Below are 18,479 nucleotides of genomic sequence, written 5' to 3'. Positions count from 1 at the left end.
CGCTCCACAATGGCAAGTCAATATAATGGTCTTCTGTTGATATGTGTTTTAGTAGTTAAATTCCTGGACTGTTATTGCTCTTTAAAAGTGCAGTCATATGGGTGGAAATGAGGTAAATATTGCATTTTATTACTATTAGCAGAACTAACTTAAATGGGGCCTGTGTGTTCTATAGTCTTGCCTTAATCTTTGTATTCATGCACATCGGTGTGAAAGAAACTATTTGCATATATTTGCATATATATTTGCATGTATATTCAACCACACTTAAGTTGCAGCCCTCGGCATGTGATGTATCATTGTGGTCCCCAGGGCTTCCAAAGTTGAGTAGCCCTGCACTAAATTGAACTCAGAAGGTGCCCCAACCCACATCCAGTACTCCTCCTTTTACTGAAGGAGGCATTTGCTCCTATCGGCCTCTCTCAGTAGAGACACTGCCATGCTCAGCTTCAGGTAAGTCAACTCCAACTATGTATTCTACGTAGCTTAGTCGAGTTGCTGGGTCTAGTGTAGACCTGGCCTTTCTCCAGATAAACCAGTCCTTCCTGTTGCCTGCACACAGTGAATTCAGGCCTCTTTGCTCCAGGAAGTACAAACCTATTCTATATACACTCATATCTCTGGTCTTCATAACAGTGTTAGAGGTAGTTTATTCTGTGACTAGAGGAGGACATGATCATGCACCCACTTTTACGGGTCCAATGTTTCAGGCAATAGAGGTGAGTGGTAAATCCACATTAAGCATTACATTACAACTTCTTCATCCCACAAGGAATTGCCTGTGGGAGTGAAGTTAAGATGATATAAATTGTCTTACACCAGCAAGGAATCTTCCAGTGCATGTTTTCCTCTACCATACATCGCTACAGGTGTCAGGGCAGAGTCCTGATGCAATAGGAAAAGAAACAATTTCTATGACTTTTATCTAGAATTCCAGCATCTTAATCTGCTGTTTGTAGTTCTTTTCAACCACTGGTTATTTGTTAGCTAGTTGTGAATAGCTCTAGCATATAATCAGGTATCACACAAAGTAACATTTCTAGGAACATTAATGTATTTCTTTGCCCCATTTGCCCAAGGGTAACATATTCCCTCCTCATATATGCAAGGCATTCATTCTCTACTGTTATGTAAATCACCAAGCAAACTGGGAAATGTATTTGAGAGAATAATATTAAGATATCAACAAAAGACCAGAATCGCACCAAAGTTTCTTCAGCTTCCTCTGGGCAATGAAGGCTTCCATTGTTGCAACTCTGTATTGTGACAGGAGGATGTGTGTGTCTGTGTGTGGTGGGAGGAATTGTGGCAATTCAGTGCCCATAAATTCCCCCTCTTATGATGGACCCATTGGTGAGCAGTATTAGCCACAAAATTGTCATGATTAGGGCAGTTAGGGCTGCATTGTTTCTCTCTACTGCAGCCTAAGCCCTTCTGATGCTAATTTTCTTAGAATATTCTCTTCCATGCACCAGTGTTATTTTTTCTCCCAGCATATCTCTTTTGCCCTGTCAAAAAGACCAAGGAATACGGATGTTGTTTCATAGGTTTCATTAATTTGATTTTTTTGACATTTAAAACACCATTGGCATATTTAGGAATATATAGAGTCTATATATTTATATAGATTATTATAGAACATAGTTCATACACTACAATCTAAAAAGCACTTGGAAGCTGTCTTCCTGGAGTTGAATTAGCTGATTGGAGGCTAGATGTCTTCTAATCCTGAAATGTAAAATGATAAATGGGTAGTTTGAAACAAATCGGTCTCAAATGGCATAAAAGAACATACTATATCCTCTCTATGAAGAAAGGAATATATTTTAAAAAGAAGCTGTAAAAGAAGGCATGTGAGGAGGAATGAAAGGTAGACAATGCTAGAGATATGGGGCACTAGAACTCTAGGAATGGACATCCAATATATTTCAGAAAAACTAATGGAGCACTGTAATGTCATTACTGATGCTTTCCTTTGAAAAATGCATTGGTGCCTTTCTGTAAAGCCTTCTTGGAAGATCAGGACTTGAAAGAAACACAAACAACTACTCCAAAAATCTACCTCAGAATTTACACTCATAGCAGTACAGTCTGGAAAAGGCGTTTAGATGTCTTAGTTAAGACTGTGTAGCTGCCCATTTAATATGGATACACATTCTATAAAACTGTAGATACTCTACTTGCTGTAATTCCGAGTCTCAGTGGATTAATTTAAGAAGCTCACAGTAACCTGGAACACTACAAGCCTTATACTTATGTGTAAGTAAAGGCAGTGACATGCCAATGCTGGAAGAATTAACAAATTAACAGACAGCCTAGAGCACTAAATATATCAAAGTGTCTTGACACATAAAAAAAAGAGGAAAAGTTAAAGTGCAATTCTTATCTATTGATTAGACTTGGGAAAAATAATGTATTAATAAATTGTTAAATTCTAGGTGGAATTCTTAGAAAAACAGATAAAGAGAATGTGTAATATTCAAATCCTAGAAATTCCAAAGTGGGAGGAAGGTAAGAAGCTACCATATATTCCACATTGTGCTACAAAGAACAACTCACTCTATATTGAGAGTTATCATGTTGCTATTAAAAGGGCACCATAGGAGACTGGCAACTACAGAACTACTTTCTTAAAGTTAATGGATTGGAGGGTCAAGAAGAGAGTATTTTTTCCACACAAAGTATCTAGGACATTAAGTTTTATAAGTAGCATATTCTGATTTTTTGCCCCTGATGTTGGCCCTGCATTCAGCAATACTGTGCTCTTCAGTGCCAAGAAAACATGCTTTCCAAGAAAATAAGTGCTATCAGTTAATGTAGCCTGGCCAAGTTGTGAGTCAAATAAAAGAACACTAGAAAAGTGCAGGAGGGTATGTCTACACTACAAAGTTAATTCGAACTAACAGATGTTAGTTCGAATTAACTTTCATAGGCGCTACACATACAAACCGCTAGTTCGAACTTAATTCGAACTAGTGGAGCGCTTAATTCGAACTAGGTAAACCTCATTCTATGAGGACTAATGCCTAGTTCGAATTAAGTAGTTCGAATTAAGGGCTGTGTAGCCACTTAATTCAAACTAGTGGGAGGCTAGCCCTCCCCAGCTTTCCCTGGTGGCCACTCTGGGCACCACCAGGAAAACTCGTCTACCCCCCTCCCAGCCCCGGAACCCTTAAAGGGGCACGGTCTGGCTACGGTGCCCGTGCCAGGTGCAAGCCTGCCAGCACCCAGCCAGCAGACCCTGCACCTGGCACGGCACGAGCCAGCCACTCGCTGCCACCCAGCCCTCCGCCTCTTCCCGGCACCAGGCTGGCGGCTCCCAAGAGCCTGCCCGGGGCTGCAAGAGGCGGGGCGCCTGCCTGGTCTAGTGTGGACATCGTGGACCTCATCCACGACCTCCGCACTAGGCACAGGAAAGTGGCCATCTAGGGCAGGATAGCTGCCAGCCTGGCCACCCAGGAGCAGGTGTGCATGAAAATCAAGGTGGTCCAGTGAGACCCTGAGCCCTTAGCTTAGAACATAAAAACATAAGAACGGCCATACTGGGTCAGACCAAAGGTCCATCTAGCCCAGTAGCCTGTCTGCCAACAGCGGCCCACACTAGGTACCCTGGAGGGGATGGACCGAAGACAATGACCAAGCCATTTGTCTTGAGCCATCCATTTTCAGCCTTCCACAAACAGAGGCCAGGGACACCATTTCTGCCCCCTGGCTAATAGTACTCCATGGACCCAACCTCCATGACTTTATCTAACTTCTCTTTAAACTCTGTTATAGTTCTAGCCTTCACAGCCTCCTGCAGCACGGAGTTCCACAGGTTGACTACTTGCTTTGTGAAGAACTTTCTGTTATTACTTTGAAGCCTGCTACCCATTCATTTCATTTGGTGTCCTCTAGTCCTTCTATTATGGGAACTAATGAAGAACTTTTCTTTATGCACCCCATCCACACCACTCATGATTTTATAGACTTCTATCATTTCCCCCCCAGTCTCGTCTTTTCTAAGCACAGCCCTCGGCTAGCCTGAGACAGCAGCTCCACGCTCTGAGTCCTAATCTGATGCCCTGCCGGGACTGCTTCTGGCCATCCTTAACCTCGGTTCAGGGTCCACTCAATGTGGACATGCTAGTTCAAATTAGCAAAATGCTAATTCGAACTAGTTTTTAGGTCTAGATGCACTAGTTCGAATTAGCTTAGTTCGAATTAACTAATTCGAATTAAGTTAGTTCGAATTAGTGCTGTAGTGTAGACATACCCGGAGAGATTTATGTATGAGAGAGAGAGAGAGAGAAAGAGAGAGAGAAAATTTAGCCACCTAGAAAATGTACTGCTGTATTTAGACTCCGATTTTTCAACTGACTTTTGCTGTATTTTTGTTAAGATTGCATGTTACTGCTAAAGTTTTAATTGAAGTTCTTAAACAAATTGCCATTATGGAGCAAGTATTACGATAAAACTGCAGAGTTTGATTTTAAAAGTAACTTTGTAGAGTTGCGTTTAAGCATCTATTTTTAGTTTGTAGGTTTTGAAAATAAAGGCCTTGTGCTCAGAAGTTTGAAGCATAGTAATCCACATGTTGCTGTGGAGGTGCTCTGATACTACAGTAATGGGGCCCATTTATACACCAAGGTAAATGTGAGCATGCAACATTTTCTAACCAGCTCATTTCTCTTCACTTCTACCTTTTCCATACAGATCCTGTGTTAGGTGCTGAATGATAACATAGTGGCTGCATCCCTCTTGCGCAAAAGCCTATGCAAATGAAGCACAGATTAACATATTGCTTCACTTCATTTGCATAATTAATTAGGGGCTGTTTTTGCACAAGAGGCTTTTGCGCAAGAAGGAGCTTCCCCCCCTTGCTCAAGAGCCGTTCTTCCTCATTTTTTCAGGAAGAATAGCTCTTGCGCAAGAGGGGGGTTTTGCACAGAAAGGAGCTGTGTAGACGGCTCCTTTTTGCGCAAAAGCCTCTTGTGCAAAAATGGCCCCTAATTAATTATGCAAATGAAGTGCAGCAATCTGCTAATCCACGCTTCATTTGCTTAGGCTTTTGCGCAAGAGGGATGCAATGTACACGTAGCCAGTGAGATAATGCTATATGCTCTGGGTCAAAACTGAATCCTGTCATAGGTGGGTGCAAATCCATTCAACCCAATGAAATTATGCCACTAATATTAGGTCTAAATAGGATATTTAGCAGAATATGCATTTTAACTTCTTTCTTCCATCTCCCATACACAATTATTCAGGGAGCTGAATCACTATTGGTATAGCTATTACAGAACCTGATTTTAAGAGTTAGAGCTGGTCAAAATTTTTGGATGGGTCAACATCTCATGTTTAAGTAAATGTCATTAAATCAAACTAACAAGTTCTCAAGCAGCATTTTTCTTATTTTACCTATCTGTGCATTTCTATTATTACCTATGGAGATATTTTTCATCAATTTGTGTGTATACTATGAAATCACTGTGTACTGACATTTATTAATAAAAATCTAATTCCCCCAAGCCTATTTATATTGTATTATAATTTATAATGTGAAATGTATTTTGACCTTAAACCTTTGTCATTGTCAAAATAGAAATGGTTTGATAATGTCAAAACAAAATATTTCAGAATGTTTCATGAAAAAAATTCAGAGTTCCACTTTTTGTCCTGATTTGGAACACTTTGAATCTAATGAGACAGGTTTTGCCCTAATTTAGAGTTAGACTTAAGGCTGTGAGGCATTTCCTGATCTCCTCCTTCTTCCAAGTGGGAAAAGACCATCTATTGATCTATACCTCTCTGAACTGGGGTGTGCTGACACATTAATGGGAAATTGAGGGGTTCAAAGCTCTGCCAACTCCTAGACCAGCTATTGAGAAAGGGTGGTGAAGAAGCCCTGCAGAGGTAAAAATATGTCCACTCTATGAGACATGGAACCTCTAGTCCTTTATGGGTGCTCAACGTATCTTGCCCTTACCAATATGTCACAATATGTTAGGTTTCCTTAATCCTTATTATTACCCAAGTTTGAATATAAATGGAGAGCTTATTTCCATTGAATATAAATGGAGAGTCCCAATTCTGCACTACTTAGCTTCAGTGAGGTGAATAAGTATAAGTGAAGTTAGACCTTGGATGTGTCTTCATTAGCTGTAATGGGGCGGCACTCACCTCTTATGAGCACCCCCTTCTTGCTCAGTGCATGTGCCTGCATTCTCTGTATTCGATGCCTTCTTCAGTGAGTCTGCCCTCCAGCGAGTCTTACATCCTGTCACCACAGAGTCACACCACCACCACTGAGCCACCAAAACCCCTTCCAGAGTACACATTTAGCAGGGGCCCATTTGGTGCCCTCTGTATCATGTCTCTGTGGCCATTCCCACAGTCTATTACCCATTGTGTCAGAGAGTGGTGTCTCCAAGGCTTCCCTTCTTGGAGACAGCAACCTCACCCTTACCTCAGGGCTTTATCTCCAAGTCCTGCTTAGACGGATAGTCTTCAATAGCTCTCCAGATGGAACTGTCCACGGTACTGCTGCTCCCTCAGTCAGCCAGTCACTCAGTCTGCACTCCTTGAGAGCTCCAGCACCACTGAGCTGACTCTGGTCCTGCAACTCCTTGTATAGGTCTTCCTGGCCCCTGACTGACTGCTTCCCCTGCAACTACTCTAGCCTGCCTGGAGTACATTTCTATACTTTTTCTGGGATGGAGTGTGACAAGGCTACATGCCTCCAGCAGGGGGGTTTTGGGCCTAGTCTATCATGTCATTCTAGCATACATGAAATCCACCTTCTTCATATCATGCATTCACTAATTCCTTGTGGCTAAGTTTTGCACTCACTGGAACTACACACCCTGTAAATCAGCAAAGAATTTGATCCATGTATCTTTATTTAATATTGATTAATTAGCTCCCCTCATGATTTTTTGAAATACTTATTCTTCAGTCTCAGACATATACTTTAGAATCTAGCTATCAGGTTTCTGTTAACACTAGCCATTTTTCATATAGGCTAAGCTGGAAGGAATGCACTTTTTACTATGAGCCAAACTATTTGTACATACGTTGATATACTCCAGTTATTCATTTTATTCTTTAATCATTAGTCATTGAAAATTAGAAGGCTGCTTACCAAATTCTACTGCAGAAATAAAATATATTAGACCCATCCTGCCAGCTGTATACACTAAGATAAGCCACCGAAGTTCACCACTTTTTGTGTGTGTGATGCTATAAGCATTTTGGTCCCATAATCCTTGCTCAGCCAAAAGTTTCAGTCAGTGGGAGATTTTCCTGACTAAGCACATTTGAATCAGATTTTTTTATATGGCTCATGGACCTAATTTCTACCATTGCTCCTTTCTCTTCTGTGTTTTTTTTAAATCACTGAGTTTCTCATATTAGTGCAAATCCTGTTTCCTACCTGGATGAAGTCATTAATCTTGTTTTACACCATGATATATTGCTAAGTGACAACTTGCATGGTCTATGTATTGCTGTTTCACTCACATGCTTACTAAAGACATTACTGGTATGAGAAATGCAAACCTTGGGTCACCAGTGAAAGATTTATTTTTTAAAATCATAGAATGTATGCGTTCTGAAGAGCAGGACAGACCTTTTTTTTTTTTTTTTTTGCTTCAGATTAAGAAATATAAGGATTAGTTTTAAGAATATAAGGAACACTTGCCTGGGTTCTACTTAGCAGGTTGCTAGGGTGTCTGCAGTAGTTTTCTGGAGAATTACTGCAGAAGGAGCTTGAATTGATCTAGCTGGCTCATTTTCAAATAATAATTTTTAAAGGCCAAGTTAGTTTAATGTGAATGGAGACAAATAACCCTACCCCTACAAATTTAGGGCCTGATTCTTATTTACCGCTCTGGCAGTATAAAAAGTGCAAACCTAATAAAGTCCCTTTTTCACTGCCAGAGCAGTGTGAAGAGGCCTCAGTATAAATGAAAATTAAGCCCATAATTTGAAGACTAAAAGATATAAAATGTAAGGTAAAGGATACAATAATGAATTTTGTTGAATTCTGTTCCATGAACATTTCTGGTTGATAGTCCACAGGTCCGCCAATGGCGGGGAGGCACTGGGGTCAGGTGCCCCAGAACCCCCCAATTCAAAAGGGCCTGGGGCTCCTGGCTGCTACCACAGAAATGTTGCTACCACAGGAATGGCAGTGCCAGGAGCCCCGAGCCCTTTAAACCACCAGTGGAGCACCATGCGGTATGCTCCAAGCAGCTTTGAGGGCTGATTGGGAGCTGGTATAGCATGTTCCAGCACTGACAGCTGGTTGTCCTTGGTCCTACCCCTTCCAACCGAGGCCCCACTCTTTCTGGGAGTGCAGAGATAGACCCTCCCCCCCAACCTTACCCAGGGGTGTGTTAAGTTTGTTGATCCCCCTGCTAGTTTATACTCGTCACTTCTCTGGGAGATTTTCTGAGATTTATTTTTGCACCACTTTCTTCTCCTCTCCACGATATAGGCAATACCAATTCATTTGAGGCGGCAAAAATTTTTGTTCAAATGACACAGTAAACAAAGCCTACTACACTTCATGATTTCAATGGTCAGGAATGAGGACTAGGAATCAAAATTTACCCTTAAGAGTTTGATTAGGGTTCATGATATTCAGTTTGCTAGCACTAAGCTACAAACTAATCCCTGTAACTTGCTTGTTGGGCAGCTTCTGATTTGCCCTCCCTGAGCAGCTCTCCCAACCCAGCAGAGCAGGATGCGGTGGCCACTCCTCTTCTCTCCCTGATGACTCCTTTTGCAACTTCCCAACTACTCCCATTGCAACTTCCCAACTACAGCTCCATTGGCTGGGCTAAGTAGTAGCATTGCTTTGGGCAGCCTTACACAGCCTGCAGAATTCCTCATACCCGGGTTATAACCTGAGGGCTCATTTAAATGGCCAGTTAAGTAACTGAGCCAATAATTGGTCTGCAGTGCAGTCTAGAATTGAGGCCAGAGTATTCTAGCATGGTCATCATATATTTCTGTTAGTTTAGGAGTTTCCATATGTCTAATTCTCAACTGGCAGTTTTTAAAACCCATGCTTATGTTTGAATTTCTTTGAAGAGCTGAATGGTGCTGTATGAAGAGTGAGGCAAAAGCCCCTGCTTTTAAGGACTGTTTTATTAAAGTTCAAGTAGGCCAAAACCACCTCTCTGCTGTTTGATGATGTCTTCATGGATAGAAAGTGAAAAGTTTCATTTATTTGGAGAAGTGTAGAATTTGGTCTAATTCAAAAGACTGCTTGCAGATACTGAACTCCATTTCACTGGTTAAAGCCCTAACTACATCTCTGATTACCTGCTTATTACATATTGGTACTGGTAAAGTAAATTCATTATGTATTGCTTATACACCTTCATTTTATCACAAAAATATATTGCATAATATTTGAATAATAAATGATCTGTGTTGTGCTCATTAAATGTTAAATGTTTTATTGTTTGCAGACATTAAGCCAGCAGTATTATTTGAGATGTTGCAAAATCATGATCCCTTTAAAAGAAAAAAAAACACTAAAGCATTCCTTCCTTAGCAACTATATTCTTAACAGCAATTTACCAGACTAAATAAACCAGCAAGAATTCCAAGATTGAAATGAGTTGTTGGGAGATCTCATTAACATATTCTATCTGAGGTCTCAAGACAGGCAAATGCAATACCTTCATTAGGGTAAGGCTTCCTACTAGTGCTGGGATAAGATTTCAGGGAAGATGAACCTCAGTGTTTGTGGTGGTGACAAAAATGGCTTTAAGGTACTTATATAGGCATCAGCCAGTTTTCCAAGTGCAGTCTGCAAACAAGTGACCGAAGCAAAAATGCTTTTTGTCATTTTTCCTTTTATTTTTCTTCCTTGCCTCAACTGTCTACTGTTAATTTGGAAACCCACTGCTCTGTACAAAGGTTTATGATTCCCAATTTGTCTTGCAGTTGTGGGAATCAAACCGAAACATCATGAGTGTTGAATGCAAGCACACTACAAAAGAATAAACCACCCAGTAGAGGTCTACACTTCAATCCAGACATTCTTTAATGTTGAACATTTGAAAGACAAAGGCACATTTATACATTATAATTTTAATTTGTTTTAGTCAGTATTAAAACTTAGCTGTGTGTTACAAGCCAGCAGAATAGTTTATAAGGAGAAAAATAAACAATATAGCCTAACAAAACATGTTTTCCTATTTCTTTCAGACTTTTTTAAAGGAATGTAATCATTTTGGGGAGGCAAGGCACAGGAAAGAAAAGTAAATAGAATACAATAGTCTGAAAATAAATTATCCAGCACAAACCAAAATTTTGCTTTCTCTGCCACTTTATTTGAAAGTATGGAAGGAGACTTCCAATTTTTAATTTTCAATCTATTTATAACGTTAACTGTCACACAGCAAGAGGGAGAGGTCTAATTTTTTCTTATGATTATGTCATTGAAATCTAATACAGTTTTTACATATCATTAATACAACACATCATTCAAAGGTCTGACTTGAATCTATGATTATACCACCCATACCCACGATTATAAGGGGATACTGTCCTAAACAACATACCTCCATTGAAGTCAGCTGAATAGCTGACCCACTTGTTTTTTCTTATTTTAAGGAAGAAGAATATAAAGGGATGTCAAGTAAGGTTAATACAGCATATTTCATACAAAATTTGTTCAGTGATTGCTATTATTATGCTGGACAATAATTAGTTTCCAGATTACTTTTGAAAGGCGAAAATTACTGATGCAAGCATGTATTTGCATTAACTAGAATTTTGGAAGGTCCACAAAAATCTTTCTCCTTCACAGCTGAATATCTTTGAGGACGTATATTGATTAATGAAACATCTTTCATCCCAACTATATTAGCTACTATTCCTAATACATGAGATCTGATGGTTTACACAGACACATGCACACATACATACCACACACACATACACATACACACACAGAAACAAAAAAGTGCAAAGAAAAAAGTTGACTCTATAGATCCTCTCATTCATGGCAGTTTCTAGACCTGCAAGTGGCCAGAATATAAAATGTTCTCAAAGAAGAGCCAGGGCTGTGATCAACTAATACTGTGATTTTAATACTTAATAACTGCATTGTAGAGCATGAACAAAGTGTTTGAAAAGATGTATAATACTCCCTTGCTAGGGACTGGTCACCTCAGATTCTTGGTTTTGGCTTGGTCTGTGACTCAGTGCATCCCAGCCCAATTTAATCTTGAATTTCCAGGATTACTAGCTTGGATGACATTAACCTGAGATACATAATAAGATACATAATGGAGTCAACTGAAAATAGAAGTGTGTCCTGCTATAGCTGTATTTTGGGATACCTGAAATAGCCGTGCAGTGTAGATGTACCCTCAGAGAGAAATGTGTGCAGAACACCTCATTACTCACTTGCACTTAAAAACAAGCTCCTTTTTGTATTTTAGAGTTGTCTTATTTAGCAACAAATCTGAAGAGTGATGCTGAGTAATTCTGCTATCAAATAAAACTAGACTTCTATGGAGAAACTGGACCCTGGAAAACTACAAGTAAATAGTATTCTAGAACTAGAATTCTCAGGCATTAATTATTTTGTAAAAGTAAAATAAAAAAAAATTTAGTAAAATTTAGTCACAAATCAACCAATTGGCTGTAAATAATAACATAAAAGAAAAAGGACTTGTAATTTGCTACTGATACATTGGCTTCAGTCATATAGGATCAGAATCCAAAAGAGCAACGCTCTCTCTATATGAATTGACTCTAACCAATAATCGGGACATTGTTATGCTGGTGTGCCCAGCGTGGTCACTCTTTTCTCATGTTATATAGCAACATAATATTTTGGAATTAACAGCCAAAAACAGCATCTCTTTAAGAAGATAAGATCTTTGTGGTGGAAAGTGATTGATGGTAAGAGTTCAGATAATTTATAACATGGACTTTATTGTGTGAACATAGTAAGAATTTGTGATTTACAATAAAGTTGAAGCACTGAATCTTGTGAATGATGCAGTAAGAAGAAAGAAAGTCTCTGTCTCTGCAAGTATACGCACTGCTAGGCAAATTGCTGTAAGGATCGAAAGCTGAACAGAAGGACACAAGCCTAGCCAGAAAAAACACTGCTTTGCCCACTTATGTAACACAGCTTTCTTATAAGAAAAACAAAGTGAAACACGTCCAGTCCTCGGCCAGCAATGCCCACATTTTTTTAAGGCTATAGATGACCTTGCACTGCTGCATCCGTGTTGTACTGGCTGTGTGTGGGTAAATTGCTATCATTTCCCAGAACTGTCAGTCTGGCACCTTTCGCAGACATACTGGTCTTTTTATTATTTAAAATTATGTTTGAAGGCTGCAAATAAAATGTAACATGTTGTGATGGGGAATTGATCAGACACACGAGAGGAAGGAGTTAATAGAGGCCTCATGGGCCTGTCACATCCTGTCCCAGCAAGGAGCAGTAAAGACAAGTCCTCCAAGCAGCCTAAGGTGACTGTGCAGGAAGCAGCCAATTAGAGGGAGGCTCAAATAGAAGAAACTGCAGGACTAAAGCCAGTCAGTAGATACCCAGAGCACAAGGAGTGAGACCTGTGTTCCTAGGAGGCTGCGGAAAATGTAGCACCTTGAACAGAGCAGTTGCTGACAGGGTCTAGGGAAGCAAGAAGGAAGGAGTTCTTCACTGACTGCTGGGATTTGTTTTCTGAATACCGAGAAGAATGCAAAGAAGGTGTAGGGTGATGGAACTGAAGCAACATCAGGGGCAGCCCGTCCATATAGGTGAACTAGGCAGTCTCCTAGGGCGCCAAGTTAAATGGGGTGCCAAATGGTGGTGCGATATCATTGAGGGGTTTGGAGGTGGGGGCACCGATTGCAAGGTTCGCCAAGGGTGCCACTTGCTGGCAGCTAGTCTAGGGCCACCCCTGAGCAACACTGATCAAAGTTAGGGAGATTCAGCAGGATGTGCCTATATACAAGGTCCCAGGGCCAGGAGCTGGAGTAGTGGGTAGACCTAGATTCCCCTCCCAACTCGCCACTGAGGAAATGATCGGACTATTGCACTCAGATACTTCACACACCACCACCACCACCACCACCAAGAAGGGGGAAACATGGATGGTGACAGGGCCGAGTCATTAAGCAGACATTGAGGTATTTGGACTGAAGTGGGTCTGCAAGCTGAGACAATGATGGGAGAGGACCATCTAGAAAGGATGCATTGACTAGCAAAGCTGATCCCTGAGACAACCAGCACAGACCACTTCTACGGTGAGTGGACATGTTACATATCTCAAGTGAATATCATCCAAGTTGGAGATCTTGGAAATGAGTTGAATTATTATCATCTATTGTATTTGCCAACAGATATGCAATTTAATAAATATATGTATATATTATAATATATATATATATATATATATATATATATATATATATATAAAATAAAGTACATTCTCAAAGATATTTTTGAAAGCTTCAGTTTGCAAGATTTTTTAAATATTTTTATTTTTAGGTCACTGCCAACTAGCCCTTATCCAAAACCTAAGCTCATCCGTGGCTAGGTCAGACTTAATAAATATGGTATGCTGGGTGTCATTAGCATATTGAATTCATTGCAAACTATTTCTACTCAGTATACTTCCAGATTCCTCATACATACACTGAAGAGAAGTAACAGCATAGATCTCTGTGGTACCTCCAACAGGAGAACCCATGTGTAGAGGAGAAATTGTCCAGCACTAATGCTGGAATACTTATAGAAAGACATGGACACACTCAAGAGAAACCCACCACCACCACTACTATGATCTGCAGGCACTCCTCAAAATGTCATGGTCAATGGTGTCAAAGAATGCTCATAAATCTACAAGAATCTTTTCAGTCACCACAGCCTGACACAGAGTAGGAGATCAATCATTAATGAAAGAAGTTCCATTTCTACTTCATAACCAAGGTCAAGGAATACCAGGACTCAAAGGGTGCATCTACACGGCACTCTAAACGCAAAATAAGATACGCAATTTGTGCTACGCAAATTACATATCTTATTTTGAATCTATTTCGAAATAGCTTATTTTGAAATTTGGTGTACTCCCCACAAATTTTAATTTGAAATTTGGTGCAGTCCCCACAAATCTATAATGTGCTATTTTGACCCATCCCTTAACTCTCATGCAAAGAGGTTTACCGGGATGGCAAAATAGTGTGCCTGTTATTTTGAAAAATATTTTGAAATAACGGGTGGCTTGCATAGATATTGGGTAGCAGTGTAGACGTACCCAAATTGTCAAACTTTCTCACCATAATCTTCCCAAAGACCTTCCACAAAATGGATACTGGGTTTCTTTAAGACTGTTTATTGGGCCCACTGACATTCGCCTCTAATGTGAAAATGTTGGTAATTATCAACAATGAACCCTACTACCTCTTTATCAGCTTTCAGAAACCAGGAAGAACATAATGACATGGAGAATTATGGAGCCTGCATCTGCAGAACCACAATAAGCAAGACTAGCTGAAACTCAATTGGTGATGATAATGTGTTTGTCTACCTGAGACACTGTTCATGCCCACAGTTGTAGATAGTTCAAGATGAACAATTTTATGTGGCAACATGAACATTTTTCACTGCAAAAAAACACCAACACCAATAAAACCCACATAGCTTTGTTGCTGAGTGGAGGCCACTACATATTAGTCAACCAGAATTAGTCAACCAGAATTACTTCTGCGTGTGTTCAGAGGAATTTATGTGAAAAGCCAAAGTCAGGAGAGCCACATTTGATTTTCAAGAAAATTGTGTATCATAATTGTATATTATCAGCTTCAGCATTTGACTTTTGCTCTTCCCATCTCTTTTCTTTTTGGCTGTGTCTAGACTGGCAAGTTTTTCCGGAAAATCAGCAGCTTTTCCGGAAAAACTTGCCAGCTGTCTACACTGGCCACTTGAATTTCCGGAAAAGCACTGACGATCTCATGTAAGATCATCAGTGCTTTTCCGGAAATACTATGCTGCTCCCGTTCGGGCAAAAGTCTTTTTCCGAAAGACTTTTGTGCAAAAGGGCCAGTGTAGATAGCCCAGTACTGTTTTCCGCAAAAAAGCCCTGATCATGAAAATGGTGATCGGGGCTTTTTTGCAGAAAAGTGCGTCTAGATTGGCCATGGACACTTTTCCGCAAAAAGTGCTTTTGCGGGAAAGCATCCTGCCAATCTAGACGCGCTTTTCCGAAAATGCTTTTAACGAAAAAGTTTTCAGTTAAAAGCATTTTTGGAAAATCATGCCAGTGTAGACGTAGCCTTTGTGTATATTGGGTCATTTTGTGTATATTGTGTATCTGTGAGGATGAAGATAATGGAGAAAGTATCAAGAAGTCCACTAATAATGGAGATGGACTATATTATAAAGCTTTACCTAGTCTTACCTAACCACCTAGTTATTGGTGGAATGAATAACCTTACCCCTCAAGGATACCTGGAAAATCTCTGGTACCATCCACGACCAAGGAGAATCATTATAATAGATCACAATAAGTGCTTCCAAAGGAAGAAGTGATTGGTCCATGATAGAGAGGTAACATACCGTCACCTTACCCTTTGGTGTGCCCAGTCTAGTGAGTAAACTCTGTAACTATATGGGCCAGTCTCATGGTTATGAAAGTCATGATATTCTGAGCCACATCCAGAACAATTATCATTTACATAGTGCTTGGTGATTTCACTGTGTGTTACCCTCCACAATTTTAAGCCACTGTAATGAGTAGGCTGGTGAACTCAATTTCTAGTTTGGAGTTGGTACACTGTCACCAGGCTTAATCTATCCCAGTCCTGGAGCTCAGAACTCAATCCCTTCAAGCAAGATAGCTGCATATGCACTCAGACAGAGAAAGTACTATATGTTGAACTGTCCACATACCTAACATCATTGTACAATATTGTGAGACTATAAAGTCCTGATGTGAATTTTAACAAGACAAATTTTAATTTAATTGTGCTGAAAAGAGAACATTGGGGCTGGCTTACTGGAAGATGAGGAATCTTCTGTTGTTGAGCTCAGAAGTTCAGCCAGTAAAAACCACTGTACTAACAATTCATTAGAAAATGATACACAAATCAAAAGAGGTGGTTTATATTTATCCTATTTTATTTTATTCTCTATTCAAGTCATCTCTTCAAGTCATACAGGTGGGTCACATAAAGCAGAATATATCTAAAGATTTTAAGTCGTAGATAAAAATGAACTACTAAAGTTGCAGCTAACTATTTGCAGACATATTAAATAAATAAAGAGAAAAGTAGAAGGCAAAATTTTATTCTGGGACAAATTCTAATTCCTTACTCTAGTAATTGAAACTGAGGTATTACCTCAAGATTTAGCCCAATACTAAGACATTTTCTCCTTCTCATCCTGTCTTAGATATCACCTCACTTTTCTGAACCAGTAAATAATTTCCTGTATTATCAACAGTGTATTTTCAGTGTTTGTAAGTAGCAAGTTAATAATTATCCACTCTTCAAAGGCATATTTTGAGTGAATTTGATGTTAACAAAAACAAAGGACTAATATCACTGCCTTATAAAGGCATAATGCAGGCAGATGCTGTGCAAATTTCCCACACATCTCTGCCAATGAATCTCAGTCCTGACCTTAGTAACACATGCTATTCCAGTCCTGGGCATCTGTTGAGTACAGTCTGTTAAATATGCTGTGCTGTGTGATTTGATTTTCTGATAGGGACAAACAGGGATTAGGCTGAAATGACCAAACTCATGTTCATAATGATATAAAAACATAATTTGAATCCATTTCTGTAAACATGGATTCAAATTATGGGCTACCTTGTATTTTCTTTATCTGTTCTACATTGTCTTTTTAAAAAACAACTCCCAAACAAAAATCCCTTTACTTACAACTAAAAAGAAAATGTATATATTTTTTGGGACTCTGTATAGAGATAACTAATCCTCCATGGGGGAACTTTGAAATCATTCCCATTAGAACCAACTCCTTTCATATCATATAGTTTGTTTTTCTCCCCGTTGTCATTATTTATTACAAGGACCACTTACCTGAAAACAGGATTTTGGTTCTCAAAGAATAGAACAGGTTAAGAATTATTGGAAAAAATGTTTTGGTTGGAAAATGCTGAAACTATTTTTCCTCCACAGAAACATACTGGTTTCAACAAAATTTTCATCAGCTTAAGTGTGCAATTTCTGGTCAAGAGAAAGTCACTCCCCCTCCTCCAAATAGCCAATAACCCAGTGGTTAGGGAACTCAACTGGGATGTGGGATTGAGAGCAGGGACTTGAACATGGGTAGCCCATATCCGATATGACTTCCCAAATTATACTACTAGAATGGGGGTTTTCTCTCTCCCATAATTTCTGAACATTTTTTGAAAGATTTCAGTTTTGTCATTCTCTGGGATGAAAACAATGACAAAACCTTGAATTTTTTATGAAACAGAAATGTTTTCCAACCAGTCCTAATGAAGAGTTCATCTGCTCCTAATATCTCACTTAAATCAACAGACCTTCACACTCTAACATCACAGTCGTCCCCACAGAATCCAAGTGTGATCCCACAAACAAAAAACTGAGGACTAAGTATTAGAGGATGAGCCTGTTTGTCTTACTAGTTCCTCTATTAAGAAAAAGAACAGGATAAGAAAAACAGAAATCATATGATGGTGTATGTAAGACAAATGTCATGAAGTATAATAGGTTGCAAAGTTCTCTGTGAAGTGTCAAAAAAGTTCTTGAAATATAACTAAACCAATAACTTTACTTTTCTGGTAAGGTAACATCTTGTTGTGAGGATGTTCCTCATTGCTAGCTGAAGTTGCTAAAAGTACCAATATTAGTTGTCCAAGAAAGTAATAGCAACTAAGAAAATGAACATAAGTAAAATGTCTTCAGAATCTGTAGTAAAATATGGGTAATTCCCAATGTAGAAATACCAGCAATCCCTAGGTAATGTAAATGTACTGTTATCCATGCTACTTCCAAAAAATAAAAGAATCATGTACCAGACTATCCTATAAAACTCCTGGTCATGAGACCATAAAAAAATAGAGCTGGAAAAGACCTATTATATCACCCCAACCTTTCTCCCTGTCACTCGTTGTTTCCTATGGGACATTTTGCCCTCTCTCTCTTTTTTACTCAAATTGATTATTAGCCATTTCAGCATTTCCTACAGCTATGAGTCTGATATGTTTTGGAAGGTGGAACTCATTGAGTAAATTTTAAAAAGATTCTGATCTTCAAGCTCTGGGCCTGCAGTGTCCATTGCATGGTACTTTGGATGCTATCTGACAGTTGAAATTTAAATTTCTCCAGAAATTGTGGAGTTCTTTTAGGTCTGGTCACAGGCTTAGTTTCTAAAGTGGGTCTAATATTTGTAGATTTTAGTTTGCTTTAGTGGAATCTTGATCATGATAAGAAACACAAATTCACTTTATATGCATATTCCTATA

The 18,479-nt window shown here is 39.3% G+C and overlaps 1 long non-coding RNA gene across 1 annotated transcript in view; it reads right to left on the bottom strand.

The window, feature by feature from the left end:
• Window positions 1-979: 979 nt before the first annotated feature.
• Window positions 980-18,479, bottom strand: part of LOC142830181 (uncharacterized) — a 40,047-nt gene continuing 22,547 nt past the window's right edge. Inside the window, exon 3 of the long non-coding RNA XR_012905194.1 lies at window positions 980-1,728. This is a non-coding gene — a long non-coding RNA (uncharacterized LOC142830181). The remainder of the gene's footprint in view (window positions 1,729-18,479) is intronic.

This window comes from Pelodiscus sinensis, chromosome 7 (assembly GCF_049634645.1).
Source record: "Pelodiscus sinensis isolate JC-2024 chromosome 7, ASM4963464v1, whole genome shotgun sequence".
NCBI classification, from domain to species: domain Eukaryota; kingdom Metazoa; phylum Chordata; order Testudines; family Trionychidae; genus Pelodiscus; species Pelodiscus sinensis.
This window is presented reverse-complemented; position numbering and strand designations above follow the sequence as displayed.